The 19,013-nt window shown below is 49.1% G+C and overlaps 1 long non-coding RNA gene across 2 annotated transcripts; it reads left to right on the top strand.

Moving 5' to 3' along the window:
- The first annotated feature begins 5,907 nt into the window (after nucleotides 1-5,907).
- LOC148217615 (uncharacterized) lies at nucleotides 5,908-8,623 on the top strand. 2 transcript variants are annotated; one of them, XR_015800941.1, is made up of 3 exons: nucleotides 5,908-6,061; nucleotides 7,163-7,330; nucleotides 7,657-8,623. It is a non-coding gene; the product is annotated as an uncharacterized LOC148217615 (long non-coding RNA). The 2 variants fall into 2 exon arrangements; XR_015800940.1 differs by lacking the exon at nucleotides 5,908-6,061 and having other exon boundaries at nucleotides 7,111-7,330.
- The last annotated feature ends 10,390 nt before the right edge of the window (nucleotides 8,624-19,013 follow it).

The raw sequence follows: 19,013 nt of genomic DNA, 5'->3' as shown, positions 1-19,013 counted from the left end.
TGGGGGATTTTGCCGAGTATTTCGGGAGAATTTTCTCGGGGATTCCGGGGTGATTTTCCCGGGAAATTCCGGGGGATTTTCTCGGGGATTCCCGGGGGATTTTCCCGAGTATTCCGGGGGATTTTTTCGGGGAGTCCGGAGGGATTTTCCCGGGGATTCCGGGGGGATTTTACGAGGAATTCCGGGGGGGTTTTCTCGGCGATACCGGGGGGATATTCTCGGGGATTCCGGGATGATTTTCCCGGGGAATTCCAGGGGATTATTCCGGCGATTCCGGGGGGATTTTCTCGGGGATTCCGGGGGGATTATCCCGGGGAATTCTAGGGGATTTTCTCGGGGATTCCGGGGGGATTTTCCCGGGGAATTCCGGGGGGATTTTCTCGGGGAGTCCGGGGAGATTTGCCCGGGGATTCCGAGGGATTTTCAGGGGAATCCGGGGGGATTTTCTCGGGGATTCAGGGGGGTTTTTCTCGGGGATTCAGGGGGGATTTTCCAGGGGATTCCGGGGGGATTTTCTCGCGTATTCCCGGGACATTTTCCTGGAGATTCCAGGGGGATTTTATCGGGGATTCCGGGGGGATTATCCAGGGGATTCCGGGGGGATTATCCAGGGGATTCCGGGGGGTTTTTCCAGGGGATTCCGGGCATATTTTCCCGAGTATTACGGGCGAATTTTCTCGGGGATTCCGGGGAGATTTTCTTGGGGATTCCGGGGGGGCTTTCACAGGGATTTCTGGGGGATTTTCGCGTGGATTCCGGGGGGATTTTCTCGCGGATTCCGGGGGCTATTTTCCCGGGGATTCCGGGGGAAATTTCTCGGGGAGTCCGGGGGGATTTTCTAGGGGAATTCCGGGGGATTTTCTCGGGGATTCTGGGGGGATTTTCCCGGCGATTCCGGGTTGATTTTCCCGGGGACTCCGGGGGATTTTCTCGGGGATTTCTGGAGGATTTTCCCGGGGATTCCGGGCGGATTTTCTCGTGGATTCCGGGAGGATTTTCTCTTGGATTCCGGGAGGATTTTCCCGGGGAATTCCGAGGGATTTTCAGGGGAATCCGGGGGGATTTTCTCGGGGATTCCGGGGGGATTTTCTCGGGGATTCAGGGGGGATTTTCCACGGGATTCCGGGGGGATTTTCTCGGGGATTCCGGGGAGATTTTCCCACGTATTCCCGGGGCATTTTCCTGGAGATTCCAGGGGGATTTTATCGGGGATTCCGGGGGGATTATCCAGGGGATTCCGGGGGGATATTGCAGAGTATTCCGGGGGGATTTTCTGGGGGATTCCGGGGGGATTTTCCCGGCGAATTCCGGGGGGATTTTCTCGGGGATTCCTAGGGGATTTTCCAGGGGATTCCGGGGTGATTATCCCGGGGATTTTCCTGGGGGATTTTCCCGGGGATTCCGGGGTGATTATCCCGGGGATTTTCCTGGGGGATTTTCCCGGGGATTCCGGGGGATTTTCTCGGGGATTCCGGGTTGATTTTCCCGGGGAATTCCGAGGGATTTTCTCGGGGATTCCGGGGGAATCTTCCAGGGGATTCGGGGCGGATTTTCTCGGGGATTCCGGGGAGATTATCCCGGGGATTTCGGGGAGATTTTCTGGGGGATTCCTGGGGGATTTTCTCGGGGATAGCGGACGGATTATCACGGGGATTCCGGGATGAGTTTCTCGGGGAATTCAGGGGGATTTTCCAGGGGATTCCGGGGGGATTTTCCCGGGGAATTCCGGGGGATTTTCTCGGGGATTCCGGGGGGTTTTTCCCGGGGATTCCCGGGGATTTTCTCTCGGATTTTTTCCCCAATTTTTCAAGCATTTTTTCCCGCAATTTTCCTGGATTTTTCCCAAATTTTCCCCATTTCTCACTGATTATTTTCCCCATTTCTCAATGATTTTTGCCCCAATTTATCAAAGATTTTTTTTCCCCATTTCTCACTGATGTTTTTCCCCATTTTCCCCCCATTTCTCACTGATTTTTATCCCCCATTTTTCAATGATTTTTCCCCATTTCTCTCTGATTTTTGCCCCATTTCACCATGATGTTTTCCCCATTTCTCACTGATTTTTCCGTTGATTTTTCATGGATTTTTCCACCCATTTTTCGTGGATTTTTTCCCCATTTTTCCCCATTTCTCACTGATTTTTTCCCCCATTTATCACTCCTTTTTCCCCATTTTTCCCCATTTCTCACTGATTTTTTCCGCCATTTTTCATTGATTTTTTCCGCCATTTTTCATGGATGTTTCCCCCAATTTTCATGGATATTTCCTGATTTCCCCCCCCATTTCTCACTGATATTTGCCCCCATTTCTCTCTGAATTATTCCCCCCCATTTTTCATGCATTTTCCCGCCCATTAATCACTGATTTTTTCCCCATTTCTCACCGACTTTTCCCCCCATTTCTCACTGATTTTTATCCCCCACTTCTGACTGATTTTTCCCAATTTTTCGTTGATCTTTTTCCCCATTCCGCACCGATTTTTCCCCCATTTCTCTCTGATTTTTCCATCATTTTTCATGGTTTTTCCCCCCCATTTCTCACTGATTTTACCCCCTTTCTCACTGATTTTATTAATGTTTGTATTTCTATTTCTATTTATGTTTATATTTATATTTATTATTATTGTTTTGCATGTTTATGTTTATGTTTATGTTTATGTTTATGTTTATATCTATGCAGGTTAACGTTTGTGCATGTTTATGTCTATGTTTATATTTATGCATATTTATTTTTATGCCGGCGAACGCGGGCAGGCGTTTTATGTAAACGCCTATCCGCCGGGGTCCTAGACCGGCCGCCATCTTGAGTGTGTCGGGACTCTCAAAATGGCGCCTCGGGCGGCACCCCGGCTGACCTGCCAAAAATGGCGGCAGAAAGGGCGGGAAAAAATCAGGACCCCGGTGTGTAGGCATAAGATGCCTGATTACATCGCCGACGCCGATCCGCTCGCCGACAATTTTCCCGGATGTTTCAGAGCGTGCCGACAACGGCCGCGCGGTCCCCGGTGCCGCGGGCGTGAGGGCGCCGGCGGGCGCGGGCAGGCGTTTTATGTAAACGCCTATCCGCCGGGGTCCTAGAGAGGCCGCCATCTTGAGTGTGTCCGCACTCTCAAAATGGCGGCTCGGGAGGCACTCCGCCTGACCTGCCAAAAATGGCGGCAGAAAGGGCGGGAAAAAATCAGGACCCCGGTGTGTAGGCATAAGATGCCTGATTAAATCGCCGACGCCGATCCGCTCGCCGACAATTTTCCCGGACGTGTCAGAGCGTGCCGACAACGGCCGCGCGGTCCGCGGTGCCGCGGGCGTGAGGGCGCCGGCGGGCGCGGACAGGCGTTTTATGTAAACGCCTATCCGCCGGGGTCCTAGAGCGGCCGCCATCTTGAGCGCTGCCGCAGGGCTGGGTCCCGGCCCGCGGGCCCTTCCGCCATCCTGAGAGGGGCACGGTGCAGTACCCGCCTGTGTCCACACGGCGGCAGCACTGCCGCCCAACTCAGCCCGGCACTGCCGCCCTGTCAGGGACAGACAGAGAAGGGAGAGAGTTCCAAGCACCAGAGTCCCCACCCGTCATAAAATCCTCTCAATGAACGCCCCAAAAAAACCCCGACCCAAACTAAAAATGCCCTGCCTCTGACCAAATGAAAAAAAAAACCTTTTATATATATAAATCATCTATTTTTTAATATTTAATTTCTAGTCATAATCTATACATATTTCATATATTCAATTTAATTGCTATTCTATTTATCATATATACAATATTATTTTATTATTCATTATATACATAGATTTATATTACTAATGTTATTTCTATTTTATCTATATCCATCTATATTTGGAGGTTCATAGTTTTTAATATTATTTCTTTAAAAGCTCTGCCTCTAACCAAATAGAAACAAAAAACTCGATTATTTTAAATTATATTTGAATATATTTTTCTATTTAGTTTTCATATTTATATCTGTAGATTTATATGTCTATATTGTGTATTCTATATTTATATACTATTTAATGTAGTTTTTACTAGTATATTAATATACTAGATGCTATTTACATTCTATTATAACATACTATTTAATATAACATATTAAAATCGATAAATTATTTCTATTACATACTACATACATGTATTTTATATTTATATTTATTTCTATAGATTTATACTTACATATATATATGCATATATAGTTATAATAATTTTATGTCAGTATCTATTTTTGCATATTTGTATATTTTTGCCTATATTATTTTCAAAAAACCCTCCTCTAACCAAATAAAAACCAATAAAACATTCCTTTTAAAGTCTGAATATTTATATATTTCTATTTTCATAACATAATATAATGTAATGTAATATATTTATATATTGGTTTCTTATATTTGCTTCTATATTTTTATTCTTTATCTTTTCTATTTACAGTATCTATAAAAAAAACCTACCTCTATCCAAACACAAGCCAATAAAACATTCCTTTTAGACTATATTTAGCTATTTTTTATGGTTCTGTTTTTCATGCATTCTACACCCACCCCTCCCTCTCAATGTTCTGGCACCCACCATGACCCCCCGCCATGCCCGACTCACCTGCTCCTCCAGCGCAGCCCGGCTCCCTCTCCCAGGGACCTTGGGGTGCCCCAAACCACGTCAGAGCCCCCCTCAGCCTTTTTTCCTCACCCCAAAGAAGGCACAGAACGACTCCTTTAATGAAGTTGTTTTAACAATTGTAAGGCTAGAGCTTTTGGTATCCACTGCTTGCCATCCCTTGTAAACCAATTTTTTTCTTCTTTCTTCTGCAGCTTAATAAACCTCTTTTTTCCCCCATAGTTTTCCAAATGCATGTATTACCGCATATGCATATTTAGAATCAGTAAATATATTTAATGTCTTGTCCTGCTATAATTCACAGGCTCTCACAAGCGTGTGCAGCTCTGCTGTCTGAGCTGACCAGGTGGCTGGTAACCTCCCCCCTTCCTTTAATTGCTTTCCATTCACGATAGAGTATCCTGTAAATCATGAAGAATGGGGGGAAAAATCAGTGAGAAATGGGGAAAAAAAACCCTGAAGAATGGGGGGAAAAATCAGTGAGAAATGGGGAAAAGTGGGGAAAAAATCCGTTAGAAATGGGTGGGGAAATTCCATGAAAAATGGCGAAAGAAATCAGTGAGAAATGGGGAAAAATGGGTAAAAAATCAGTGCGAAATGGGGGGGGGGGGGAGGGGGGAAATCAATGAGAAATCGGGGAAAAACATAAGTAAGAAACGGGGGGGAAAAGTCCATGAAAAATGGGGAAAAAATCAGTGCGAAATGGGGATAAATCTGGAAAAAATCCATGAAAAATGGGGGAAAATATCAGTGAGAAATGGGGGAAAATCAGTGAAAAACGGGGGGAAAACTCCATGAAGAATGGGGAAAAAAATCAGTGAGAAATGGGGAAAAAAATCCCTGAAAAATGGGGGAAAATATCAGTGAGAAATGGGAAAAAATGGGGAAAAAAATCATTGATAAATCGGGGGAAAAATCAGTGTGAAAGGGGGGGAAAAATCGGGATCGGGGACGTGGACCGGAACCGGGATCGGGGACGGGGACTGGAGACAGGGACCGGGACCGGGATTGGGGACTGGGACCAGGACCGTGATCGGGTTCCGGGACGGGGAACTGGGACTGGGACCAGGATCGGGGACCGGAACCGGGGACTGGGACCGGGACCAGGACTGGGGACGGGGACTGGGGACAGTGACCGGGACTGCAATCGGCACCGCCCCCCGAACCGCTCCCGGAACCGCTCCCCGGGCTACCCCGGCACGGCGACCGGGAACGCCCCCGGCACCGCCCCGGCACCGCCCCCGGTGCCGCCCCCGGCACTGCCCCGGCACCGCCCCGGGTAGCGCCCCCGGCACCGCCCCCGGGGCGGGCCGCCGAACGCACGCGATGACGCGCGGGGGGCGGGACGGCGCGGGGCGGTGACGCGCTTCATGCCAGGAGCAGGGCCGGGTGCGACGAAGACGGGAGCGGGCCGACCCGATACCGCGCGGGGCCGCGGGCCCGGCGGAGCCCGGCCCGCTGGGTAGGGGCCGCCAATGGCACCGGGGCTTCTGCTTCGGCTTCTGTCCGTGTCGGCGGGGAGGCCCCAGCCAGCGGTGCCCCTCTCCCTCGGCGACACGGGCGTGGAACTCGGCATCGGGCGCTGCATCGCCGCGGACAGCAGGGGGCGCACGGGTACCGATACCGCCATGGGGCCCGGCGCTGCTCTCCTGCTCCGCCGCCAGGCGGCGCTGCGCTGCCGTCCTGCCGCGCCTCCGGGCACGCTCGGTTTCCTCGGGACCCCGGGCCCCGCCTGTCCCGCCGCTGCGGAGGCGGGGGATGCTTTATGGGACTGCCCGAGCTGGCAGTGCCGGGTCTGGGGCGTTGGGGCGCGCCTTGGGGGGCTGCGGGTGCGCTCGTTTCCTCTTCTGCATGGCCTTCTGTGTGAGCATCTCTCGTTGCGACTGCTCTTGGAGAGTCAAACCCCTCCTCCTAAGTGGTCTCAGGAGCCTGGCAGGGTGAGTTTTGTTTCACAGGGGAAAGGGCCACTGGTCGTGTCCAGAGACCTGTGCACCCAGCCAGGTTTCTGCCTGATAAAATTCCAAATGGATGAGGATTTCTCCCAGCCCCAAGCTGCCCCCACCTGTAACCCTGGCTGCCTTTGGGGTGCCCAAAGCCTCCTCTGTGCAGATCTCAGGAACCTGGGAGGGGTGAACAATGTTGCACAGGGAAAAACCCCACAGATTTTATCTCCGGGCCTGGGGCCAGGAGCAGGCATTTGCGTGCTAGAATTCCAGAAGGAGCACGGTGTCTCCCAGACCCAAGCCGCATCCAGCTGTGACCCAGCTGCTCTTGGAGTGCCAAAAGCCTCCTCGTAGCTGATCTCAGGAACCCTGGAAGGGTGAGTTTGGTTTCACAGGGAAAAGGCCTCCGTTTGTGTCCAGAGATCAAATAAGGGACTCTGCTTTTCCTCTAGTTCTCCTTCCTGTTTTCACCTGGGCTAGAAGGATGGGCATGGCCTGTATTTCTCATATCAAAGTGATGTTACTAAATTTGTCCAGAAGTTCTGATTGTTATTTTTATTAGTAGTAGTAATTTTCTGATAGAAAACACTCTCATTTTGCCTTTCCCACGTTGTTTCCAGGTGCTGCCCAGGATGGACATCTGTGGTCTCAGACAGTGATTCCCGAGGAGCAAGGAAAGCCTTTTCCTCACCTGCACAGTTCAGGTGGATGGGACAGAATTGGTGTGGCCTGACAAGGCAGGAAAAGCTGTCTGTGTTCTGGAGTGCCTTGAAAGCTTTCTCCGTCAGGTTTGGAAGGGGTTTCTCTTTGGGATTTCTTGTGATGCAGCACCACGGGTATCCCTTTGTGCCAAGTCCAGTGCTAAAGGATTGAAGAACTGACAAGTGGGGTCTGGGATGAAAATGCCTCTAATAAAATTAAGCAAAGAATACAATAAGAGAAATGAGCATCCTTTTAATGTCTGAAATAGTTAGGAATAAAAATGCTGGAAAAGGGCACTCTGAATTGGTGTCACTTGTCATGGATAAAACCCCAGAGTGAGGAATCAGAGCAGAAGTTGAGAGCTGGAATCCTTCTGCAGTCGACTTAATTTTCTTTTCCTCCTCTCTTTCAGGACAGGAAGAATCACGACTCTCCTGGCATCTTTGCCAAGAGCTGTGGTGTTTGATCAGCCAAAGCCCAGAGGCTTCAGCACCAGAGGTCTGAGCCTGGAGGGCTCCTGGTGCTGCCCGTGCTGTGGGCTATGCCAGAGGATGCAGGGTTCCTCTTTGCCTCCCTGCTGGGATTAACTGCCATGGGAATGTGGGATCTGGGTGAAACTCCAGCTCTCCTGGTGTTCAGGGGAGCAAGGTCTGAGGGACTCCTCTCTGGGGATGTGCGGTGAAGGACTGAATAGTGTGGAAGGAGAGTATTTATAAACTGTATCACTGTTTCTCCCAAAATTGGGGTGGAGCGGTGATGGGGGTGGTTGGGTTTGGTCTGGGCCTGTTATTCTTTGTGCAATTTTTAAATTCTCTTGTATGATTTACTGTCCGGTATCTTTCTAACAAAAGCTGACATAAATTTAGATTAAGGATTAGAACTTGGGTCCATTCATTGCAAACATTTGACAAGGCTGGAGGACTGGGGTGGTGACTGCTCTCAGGAAAGGTTACTTATTAATACTGTGTCAGATTTCCCGCAGTGACTGTCAGGCCTGCATGGCTGTGAGTTCGTGCTCTTCTCACTGGGGAAATAAGTTCAGCAAAATTAGAAATGTTAGAAAAATCCAGCCAAAAATTCCACCTCTGTACCCCCTAAGTTTTCCCAGTTTTTCCCAGCTAGGAGCTGCACAGAAGTCAGGCAGGGGAAGTGACAACAGGGAACAGCTGAAAAATTCAAAGGCACAAAGAGGAAAGGGGAAAGGTTTCAGAAAACAATTCTATGGTCTAAGAATAATTTCTGATTCCCTACTGAGAAGAACACGAACTCACAGCCATTCAGGCCTGACAGTCCCCTGCAGTGAGAGCTCAGCACACATCCACAGAGGCAAGTCCAGCATCTTAAATGAAAAAATAAAAATAAAAACCAGAAGAAAAAGGTGATTTCTTTTGCTTCAGAGTTATTTCAAGTTCTTAAAGCCCAAGCAACATTTGCTCTTGATTTTGGTTGGGTGAATCATGAGCAGTGGGCACGGGTCATGCCATTCATTGAGCAGAAAACCCGGGGTCATTTAGAGGGGACACAAGAACTGTTTGTGTAGCGACCTCGGGCTGCAGAGGGGCAGGAGAAAGGCCAAGGGAGCTCCCTGGGGCCACCAGGGCCTGTGGGGAACAGAATGGACGCTTGGATGACCAGTGGAGGTGAGGAGTGGATCTGAGTTCATCTACAGGGAAATAAGGAGGGGATACTCTGGAGTGAAAAGCTGAGGTGATGAGTTCACCCACCTGGGCACGAGTTGTGTTTGCACAAAGTGGGAACAGAGGTGAAGGTCAATCCAAAGTCGATCCTGCTTGACCTCTGAATTCCAGGATAAGTTTTACAAGCTGCCAAATGAGGGAGTAAAAATACACAAAAATGAAACCGAGAGCATTCATGAGGTTCCTGGGAGTCCATTACACTGTTGTCATAGAATTCTTAATGAGTTTTGAGCTTTTAATGACAACAATTCAGTACTTTCTTTGGATTATTCACTGTGTAGGATTTGGGGTTTATCTGGATTTTAAAGGCGTCGTGGTGGCCCTGACACTGCTCAGGAGCTGGTAGGAAAAGCAGGGTCAGAGCTCCTGGCAGGCACAGGGTGTTTTTCCCAGAGTGGACTGTGGAGGAATTGTTTGGGCCTTGGATTGTCCCTCTGGGTGATGCCAGTTGCTGTGATTTGTGTAATTCCATACATTTAACTCCCAATACTTCCCAGCCCAGGAGCTTGAGCTGACAGGGCAGCACACAGATTGTTCTCTGTGCTGTGCCCCGATTTGGGGTTGGCTGTCAGCTTTGCTAGCTCCCGTGAATTATGCCCATAGCCCCGAATTCCCTGCTCAATTCCCACTGCCATAACCTCACAGCGCCTCATGGAGTGGGGATATACTGTGGCAGGAAGCTCAGCAGCATCGGCACAGGGACAGGTGTATATTCCAAAGAATTTGCTGTTTCAAACCCTCATCCCCCAGCCCCGCCGATGTCCCTGGGGGGCACTTGACAGAGTTACCTGGATTTCAGCTGATTTCACCCCCCCGAGCTCGGGCTCCAGGTGATCTTTTCAAGCAGGAGAAGGCAGGGGCCGGAGGCGCTCGTGGCCCGTGCCGAGGCAGTCCCTGGGGCCACGAGAGGACATCTCTCCCTGCAGAATTTCAGTTCTTTCCAGAGCCTCAGCAGTGACAGAGGACAAAGAGGAAGATGAGGAGGAGGAAGAAGGGGGAGAGGGTTTGAGAGGAGGGGAAGCCCAAATCCGTGCTGTGTGCGGAGCTCCGACAGCACGCTGCAGCCCGCAGCTCAGTGTGAGCACGGGGCAGAGGAGGCGATTTCTGGGCATTCAATCACCCTGAGGCGGGCCCGGCACCGCCCCTGCAGCACCGTCCCCAGCACAGCTCGGTGCCGCTCCGGGATCACCCGGCCCCGCCCCCGGTGCCGCCCGGGACCACTGGGGACCGCCCCTAAAGCACCGCCCCGGCCCCGCCCGGTCCCGTCCCCGGGACCTCCGTGCCCCGCCTCGCCAAGCCCCGGCTCCGCCCCGAGCCTGCCCGGGCTGCGCCGGCACCATCGCTGGCGGCCCCGCCCCTCTCCCCCGGGCCGAAGCGGGCTGAAGGAGATGTCCGCACGATTGGAAACGCCGCCGAAAATCGCACCCGTGGGATCGGTGTCGGCGTCGTGCGCAGGCATCCCACTAGAGCGAGCGGGCTCCTTGCTGTGCCCCCCTCCTTTTGCAGCCAGAGTTAGAAGGTCGGGGAGCGACACCCGAGCCGCCATCTTGGGAGAGGCAGGCGCGCAGTACCGCGCTCTGCCCACAGGGTGGCGCTTGGGAGACAGGCAAGGGATGGAATCAAGGAGTGTCCCAATCCTTGAGGAAATCCCCCTGAATGAACGCCCCAAAAAACCCCGACCAGAACTGAGAAACCTCCTGCCTCTGTATGAGTGCAAAGGGTGTGCAAGGAGTGTGCAAATAGTGTGCATTAGCAATCGATCGGCAGGCATTGGAAAGCGATCGCCGATCTAATCGATCGGCAGGCGCGATCAATCGATCGCCGATCTAATCGATCGGCAGGCATTAGCAATCGATCGCCGATCTAATCGATCGGCAGGCGCGATCAATCGATCGCCGATCTAATCGATCGGCAGGCATTAGCAATCGATCGCCGATCTAATCGATCGGCAGGCGCGATCAATCGATCGCCGATCTAATCGATCGGCAGGCATTAGCAATCGATCGCCGAGCTAATCGATCGGCAGGCGCGATCAATCGATCGCCGATCTAATCGATCGGCAGGCATTAGCAATCGATCGCCGATCTAATCGATCGGCAGGCATTAGCAATCGAACGCCGATCTAATCGATCGGCAGGCGCGATCAATCGATCGCCGATCTAATCGATCGGCAGGCGCGATCAATCGATCGCCGATCTAATCGATCGGCAGGCATTAGCAATCGATCGCCGATCTAATCGATCGGCAGGCGCGATCAATCGATCGCCGATCTAATCGATCGGCAGGCGCGATCAATCGATCGCCGATCTAATCGATCGGCAGGCGCGATCAATCGATCGCCGATCTAATCGATCGGCAGGCATTAGCAATCGAACGCCGATATAATCGATCGGTAGTCGTGATCAATCGATCGCCGATCTAATCGATCGGCACGCATTAGCTATCGATCGCCGATCTGATTTTTCCCGCCATTTTTCATGGATTTTTTCCCCCATTTCTTACTGATTTTTCCCCAATTTTTCATGCATTTTTTCCCGCAATTTTCGTGGATTTTTTTCCCATATTTTCCCCATTTCTCACTGATTTTTTTCCCCCATTTCTCAATGATTTGTTTCCCCAATTTATCAAAGATTTTTTTTCCCCATTTCACCATGATGTTCCCCCATTTCTCACTGATTTTTTCCCCCATTTCTCACTGATTTTTTCCCCCCATTTTTCCATTGATATTTCCCGATTTTCCCCCCCATTGCTCACTGATTTTTGCCCCCATTTCTCTCTGAATTTTCCCCCCATTTTCCATGCATTTTTCCCCCCATTAATCACTGATTTTTTTTCCCCATTTATCACTGATATTTGCCCCCATTTCTCTCTGAATTTTTCCTTCCATTTTTCATGCATTTTTCCGCCCATTAATCACTGATTTTCTCCCCATTTATCACTGATTATTGCCCCCATTTTTCACTTATTTTTTCCCCACAGCATCGGCCACCACAGCACGAGCGACAACAGCTCGCTCTGTTCCCGCCATTGCCCATGGATTGTTTTCCATGGATTTTTTCCCCATTTCTCACTGATTTCCCCCCCCCCCCCATTTCTCACTGAATATTCCCCCATTTTTCATCGACTTTTCCCCCATTTACCACTGATTTTTCCCCCATTTCTCGCTGATTTTGTCCCAAATTTTCCCCCATTTCTCATTGATTTTTTCCCTGTTTCTCACTGATTTTTCCCCCATTTCTTAATGACTTTTCCCGCCATTCGTCACGGATTTTTTCCCCCATTTCTCACTGATTTTTTCCCCATTTCTCAATTATTTTTTCCCCCACTTTTCCCCGTTTCTCACTGATTTATTCCCCCATTTTTCATGGATTTTTTTTCCCCCATTTCTCACGGATTTTTTTCCCCATTTTTCAAAGATTCCCCCCCCGTTTTTCACTGATTTTTCTCCATTTCTCACTGATTTTCCCACCATTTTTCATGTGGTTTTTTTCCATTTCTCACTGATGTTTTACCCCATTCTTATTCCCATTCTCATAGCTCTATTTTATATTTATACATATTCTTATATTTGCATTATTTCTGTTATACACTAGATTTTTCATAGATATTTGCTACTTATATTTCATTATATTTTACATGTATACCAATCTATTTCTATTCTTTATATTTTATTTTTATATTAGCTATAAAAACCGTGCCTCTACCCAAATAAAAAGCATTTAAACATTCCTTTTAGACTATATTTAGGTATTTTTTATGGTTCTGTTTTTCATGCATTCTACACCCACCCCTCCCTCTCAATGTTCTGGCACCCAGCATGACCCCCCCCCCCCCGCCATGCCCGACTCACCTGCTCCTCCAGCGCAGCCCGGCTCCCTTTCCCAGGGACCTTGGGGTGCCCCAAACCACGTCGGAGCCCCCAGTCTCCACACCCTCCCCCTCCGTAGGGAACGGGAATGGGATGGGGAGCACACAGGACAAGAAAGGAACACAAAAGACACACTGGACAGAGAGAAGAAAAGGGCTGGAAGCTGGATATGAGGATGAAAGTGGAGCAGCAACAAACCTCAGGACTCTTGACTAGAGAGTGTGGCTGCTGAACGTCTCAAAAAAAACCCCCAGCTCCAACACAACATGCTGTGCTCACGGCTCGGCCTGGGACTCGTCAGTGAACATCTCTCTCTTGCCAGGGCCATAAAGCCCCCGAGAAAACACGAGGTGAGGTTGATGTGCTCCGGCTTTGCTCCTGCTCAGCCCTAACCCCAGCCCCTGCTGCCAGTGAGCACCCTGATCTCTGAACCTCTTCTCAGCTTGTTTGTACGCTTCCAAATTCCTTCCTCTTTCTTCAAGCTTCATCTGTTTCCTGGCATTGGGAGAATGACAAGTGTTTAGCACAGCGCAATGAATACAACAGTCTCATTTTCAGAAGACACAACTGAACGAGAACCGACAGCAGCACTGCTTCGAGACAATCTGGGCACACGTTTCCCTTCCAGCAATCTGAGTGTTCTTTTGTGTCACGCCTGAAATTCTGAAAATGGTTTTTTGAGAAAAATTATCCATAACTAGAAAACAATCAAACCAAATAAATAGAACCCCTAGGATATAATAACAGCCCATATACTACAACACTCCAATTCTAATATTAATAAGAAAACAGAAATTAGCTACACAGCATTACCTCAAACAAACACTACATACTGGCAAGAATCAAAGCCACCACAAAATAATTCAAAAACTACCCTATGCCTTATGCTACAGGCTAGAACGCCATCGGCAAACCTTATCAAGGTATTCTTTAAAAACAACGCCCCACCAAAAACAAAAACAACACAAAACGCCATTCAAGAACTCCCTTATCAACACCTGAATGAAAAAACATGGCATTAGATAAATAGACCATAGCCCTTATCATACACCATCTACAAACAAAATAAAGCTATACCATACATCCTCGAAAACCACCTTCAAAGCACGACATTAGAAAAAAAAACTTTCCAGAATTAAAAGCTGTATCTAACAAAAGCCGTCTGATAAAATTAACAACCAAGCCCCCACCATCAGAGCTGCCCCTACTAAACTCCCCATCGTACATATGAAAAATCAGTTTTAAAAACCTACTTCAATTCATTCTGCCTCAAATACAAAGCCATCCAGAAAGTTACCTTCACTCAAAAACAAAAGCGCACGTAGTAAATAACATTAAAAAATAAATCAGCACACTACACACCACAAGCATAAAATATTGAATTAAAACCAAAAATACCCCTATTCATTAAAGAGCCCAGCCGCAAGCTATATTTAACTATAACTTCGTGCAAACGTACACATATCATTAAAATAGATTTCTTTCAGAATACAACTGATGATCTAAAATAGTAAAATGTCCGAGAACGATATTATAATAGGATATCCTCGATCATCCTCCCGCAAATTCTCTCCACTGTATTGTCCGACACACACCAGAAAAAAAATCCAGTTTTTACTTTTTTCAGCTAACTTCTCATTTATTAGCTGAGAGGAATGTTGAATTTGTCTTTACAAATGAGCTGTGGATCAGCCTGTAGATAAGGCTAGCACTGAGAGATAAAAGAAACAATGGGATGGATTCCACTGATTGATGAATGGAAAGAGATAGTTGCCTTGACAAACAAACTGCAGGGCTGCTGATAAATGAAATTGGATATCGAAAGATGAAAGAAGCAACGGGGGGAAACTATGAATTCTATAAGAATTAAAAATTAAAAGGGAGGGTTATACATTAGAGGGGAATTTCAGGTATCAGGCGTTCCGGGAAGTCTGTGCCTCTCAAGTACCTCAGCCAATGGGAAAAGAGAGAGGGAAATGCGGCCGGGAAAATAGGATAAAAAGGAGGCTGCGTCCTCCAAAAATTTGAGAGATCCCAGGGGAATGTCCCATGGCCTCTCCCTTTATTCGAATAAAGCAAAAAGGACTCCTCTGTTTCCTTTTTGGACATAAACCGCTGGTGTTTGTGGATTAATTTTCCTGACATTTAGCAACATATTGTTAAAAAAAAAAAAAAAAAAAAAAAAAAAGTGATCCAGAAGAGGGCAACATTGACAGCCATTCCAAGACAGGATGAACAAATGCTTTCACATTGACAGAGGATGCTGCGATGTTCTGAGAACAGAAGATAGAATAAAATAAAGGAAGGTGATGTTACAAGACAGAAAAGGGTAAAATAAAAGGAGTACCTGAGACTGGGGGGCGGGGGGGAAGAAAATGAGGAAATATTAATTGCTACACACTAGGTACAAATGCTTTTTACAAGTAATTTATGAGAAGCAAGCTAAAAGCGTCTTACTGCTGCTAGTGATATCATGCTCCAAGCTCTGCTAATAATTCCTATTTCTAGCAATAGTTAAATTGAACTCACTACATTCCAACTATTTTTCTGCTTGTTAGATGGCAGATCCGTTTGGAACACACCTTAGTATAGCAAATTCTATGCCCAGGTAGGGACCTCTCAGTTCTTCCATAAAACATTTTCTTCTGCATTATGGCAAGCCTTTGTTTTAGCTTGACAGCTTTCTTGAAACTTAAATTTACGCATGTATCCAAAGACATTTGCAATTCCAGAAATTGGTAGGCACATCATATGGAAAGTAAATAACATTCTCGAGAGGGAGTTGCTTTGTTACTGAGGGGATGAAAAGCAAGGCTAGAGCTAGTAGAACTACCCAAGAAATTGGACTTAACGCAGCTTTTACAAGGCTCAAAGTAGCCATACCGAGATGTTTGAGCTAAAAGCCCCAGTTACCAGACTTACAGGCCTAATAGTTATCACCACACCACATTCCCTGGTTGCAGTATTTTTAACAGCAGTGCAGAACGCTACTGAAAATTATTTTTAGGTTGAATTGTTCTCTCCCCTCACTGCCTGTGTAGCTGTTAGAGGCTTCCAGGAGGCTGGGGAAGCAGACTGCTGGTTTCACTTCAGACAGGTCACTTCCATGGTCTGCTGGAGGGCACTTTGAAGCCCGTGTCCTTTTCTTGCTCTATTGTATCTGACAACTTTCCTCCCCCACGTCTGTTTTTTAGCGGGCAGCATTTTTGGAGGGCCAGTCAAAGACTTCAGGCTCCGAGAGAATTCATCTGCTTTGCTCTGTTTATGTGTGCAACAGATGGGAGCAGCAACTAAGTCAAGTAGTAACTTCTGAGCTGCCCAGTTATCAGTAAACCAAAATATTCTTTTGTGACTCTCGCCAGACGAACATATCATCCTATCCGAGTCACACACTGCCCCTCTGGCATTTTCCAGTCAGACAAAGAATTCCTGGCCCCTTCCTTGCATGAACCTCAGCTCTCCACCTTGTTCCAGAAAGAGTTCTAGATCCAAGGCCCAGTGAGCCAGCTACCCTTTGCTGCCCTGAGCAGTATGGAAACAGCCAAGCCCCAGCCCTGCAGCCCTGCCTAACTCGCCTTTGCCTCCCAAACCTGAACCTTTTCCTTGGCTGTGGCATCCTCACTCATGCAATCCTGAAGACAAAAATCTGATTTGGCAGGTGAGGCCGTTTCTAACGCAAAAGCTTCACCAAGGTTTCTCTTCCAACTTCAGCCTTAAACAGTCCTGTCCTCCTCAGACAGCCCCCACCTCCAGCCTTTAGCTGTAAATACTTACTGGTTTATAGCTAATGCTTGCCACCCCTCAAAATTAAGTCTTTTGATATGCATTTACATCCCTCCCTAACCATGTCCTCATCACCCTTCCCAAACTCAGCCTCATCTCCAGGCCTAGAACCTCTCCCTAGGTGAGGGACTGTCCTCGGGTAGGAGTGCTGACAGACCTGTGCATGAGCCCAGCTGCATAGCCCGTGCTAATCCCAGCCCAGCTCTAGCCTTTAAACCCACTGGGGCTTTGGTACTGGAGGCCCAGTTACAGTAACCCCTGTGGCCGTTCCGCTTCCAGGCCATCTGTCAGTTGTGATCCCCACCCTACACCACTTTGGTGAGAAATGCATTCCTTTCTTACAATAAAGTTTTCATTTTATGTCTAAATTCAAGCATTCCGAGAAAACGTGTAGCAATTCTATCAAGACAGACATGACAGGCACCAACATTAGTCTTTCATTACACACTTTTCATGCCTTCTCTCCACAGATTTCTTTGAGGCAACTCTGACTCCTTTTCTCACAGGCAGCTCCACACAGCACCGACTGCTCCTCTCCTCTGTACGACTGGCTAAACCCCAGCCTGTCCCTTCCCCAGCCACCTGAGCCTGTCTGTCCCACACACAGCATCCTCTCACCTTGTCCATCCCTTGCACGGCCACGTGTCCCTTCTCCTCGCAGCACAGCCAGCAGGCTCCAGCCCACACTGCAGCAGGCTCTGCACCTCCAGCTGGAGCTGTGCTTAGTGAAACTGGCAGCCAGCTGACCCACGCTTTTATAACAACCAGCCTCACTGGGCAGGCAAGGCTGTTTCCACTCCTTGCTAATCACTACAGCTGTAACTCGTTGGCAACTAGTGCCTTCTGCACTATCCTTACAAACTATTCTCCTACAGAAATGGACCGGAATTCTGCGGGGATTTTCCGGGGATTCCGGGGGGATTTTCTCGGGAATTCCGGGGGGATTTTCTGGGGATTCCGGGAGGATTTTGTCGGGAATTCCGGGGGATTTTCTCCGGGATTCCGGGGGGATTTTCCAGGGGTTTCAGCGAGGAATTTCCCGGGGAATTCCCGGTGGATTTTCCAGGGGATTCCGGGTGGATTTTCTCGGGGATTCCGGGGGGATTTTCCCGAGTATTCCGGGGGGAATTTTTCGGGGAGTCCGGAGGGATTTTCCCGGGTATCCGGGGTGATTTTACGAGGAATTCCGAGGATTTTCCCGAGTGTTCCGGGGGATTTCCTCGGGGATTACGGGATGATTTTCTCGGGCAATTCCGGGGGATGTTCTCGGGTATTCGGGCCATTATCTCGGTGATTCCGGGGAGATTTTCTCGGGGATTCCGAGATTATTTTCCCGGGGAATTCATGGGGATTTTCCCGGGGATTCCGGGGGGATATTCGCGGGGATTCCGGGGGATTTTCTCGGAGATTCCGGGGGGATTTTCATGGGGATTCCGGGGTATTTTCTCCTGGATTCCGGGGAATTTTCCGTGATTCCTGGGGGATTTTGCCGAGTATTTCGGGAGAATTTTCTCGGGGATTCCGGGGTGATTTTCCCGGGAAATTCCGGGGGATTTTCTCGGGGATTCCCGGGGGATTTTCCCGAGTATTCCGGGGGATTTTTTCGGGGAGTCCGGAGGATTTTCCCGGGGATTCCGGGGGGATTTTACGAGGAATTCCGGGGGGGTTTTCTCGGCGATACCGGGGGGATATTCTCGGGGATTCCGGGATGATTTTCCCGGGAATTCCAGGGGATTATTCCGGCGATTCGGGGGATTTTCTCGGGGATTCCGGGGGGATTATCCCGGGGAATTCTAGGGGATTTTCTCGGGATTCCGGGGGGATTTTCCCGGGGAATTCCGGGGGATTTTCTCGGGGAGTCCGGGGAGATTTGCCCGGGGATTCCGAGGGATTTTCAGGGGAATCCGGGGGATTTTCTCGGGGATTCAGGGGGGTTTTTCTCGGGGATTCAGGGGGATTTTCCAGGGGATTCCGGGGGGATTTTCTCGCGTATTCCCGGGACATTTTCCTGGAGATTCCAGGGGGATTTTATCGGGGATTCCGGGGGGATTATCCAGGGGATTCCGGGGGATTATCCAGGGGATTCCGGGGGGTTTTTCCAGGGGATTCCGGGCATATTTTCCGAGTATTACGGGCGAATTTTCTCGGGGATTCCGGGGAGATTTTCTTGGGGATTCCGGGGGGGCTTTCACAGGGATTTCTGGGGGATTTTCGCGTGGATTCCGGGGGGATTTTCTCGCGGATTCCGGGGGCTATTTTCCCGGGGATTCCGGGGGAAATTTCTCGGGGGAGTCCGGGGGGACTTTCTAGGGGAATTCGGGGGATTTTCTCGGGGATTCTGGGGGGATTTTCCCGGCGAATTCCGGGGGATTTTCTCGGGGATTCCTAGGGGATTTTCCAGGGGATTCCGGGTGATTATCA

Source organism: Sturnus vulgaris, unplaced genomic scaffold (assembly GCF_052056855.1).
Source record: "Sturnus vulgaris isolate bStuVul1 unplaced genomic scaffold, bStuVul1.hap1 Scaffold_525, whole genome shotgun sequence".
Taxonomy (NCBI): domain Eukaryota; kingdom Metazoa; phylum Chordata; class Aves; order Passeriformes; family Sturnidae; genus Sturnus; species Sturnus vulgaris.
Note: the sequence above shows the minus strand (reverse complement) of the source record. Positions and strands in the feature narration are given on the sequence as shown.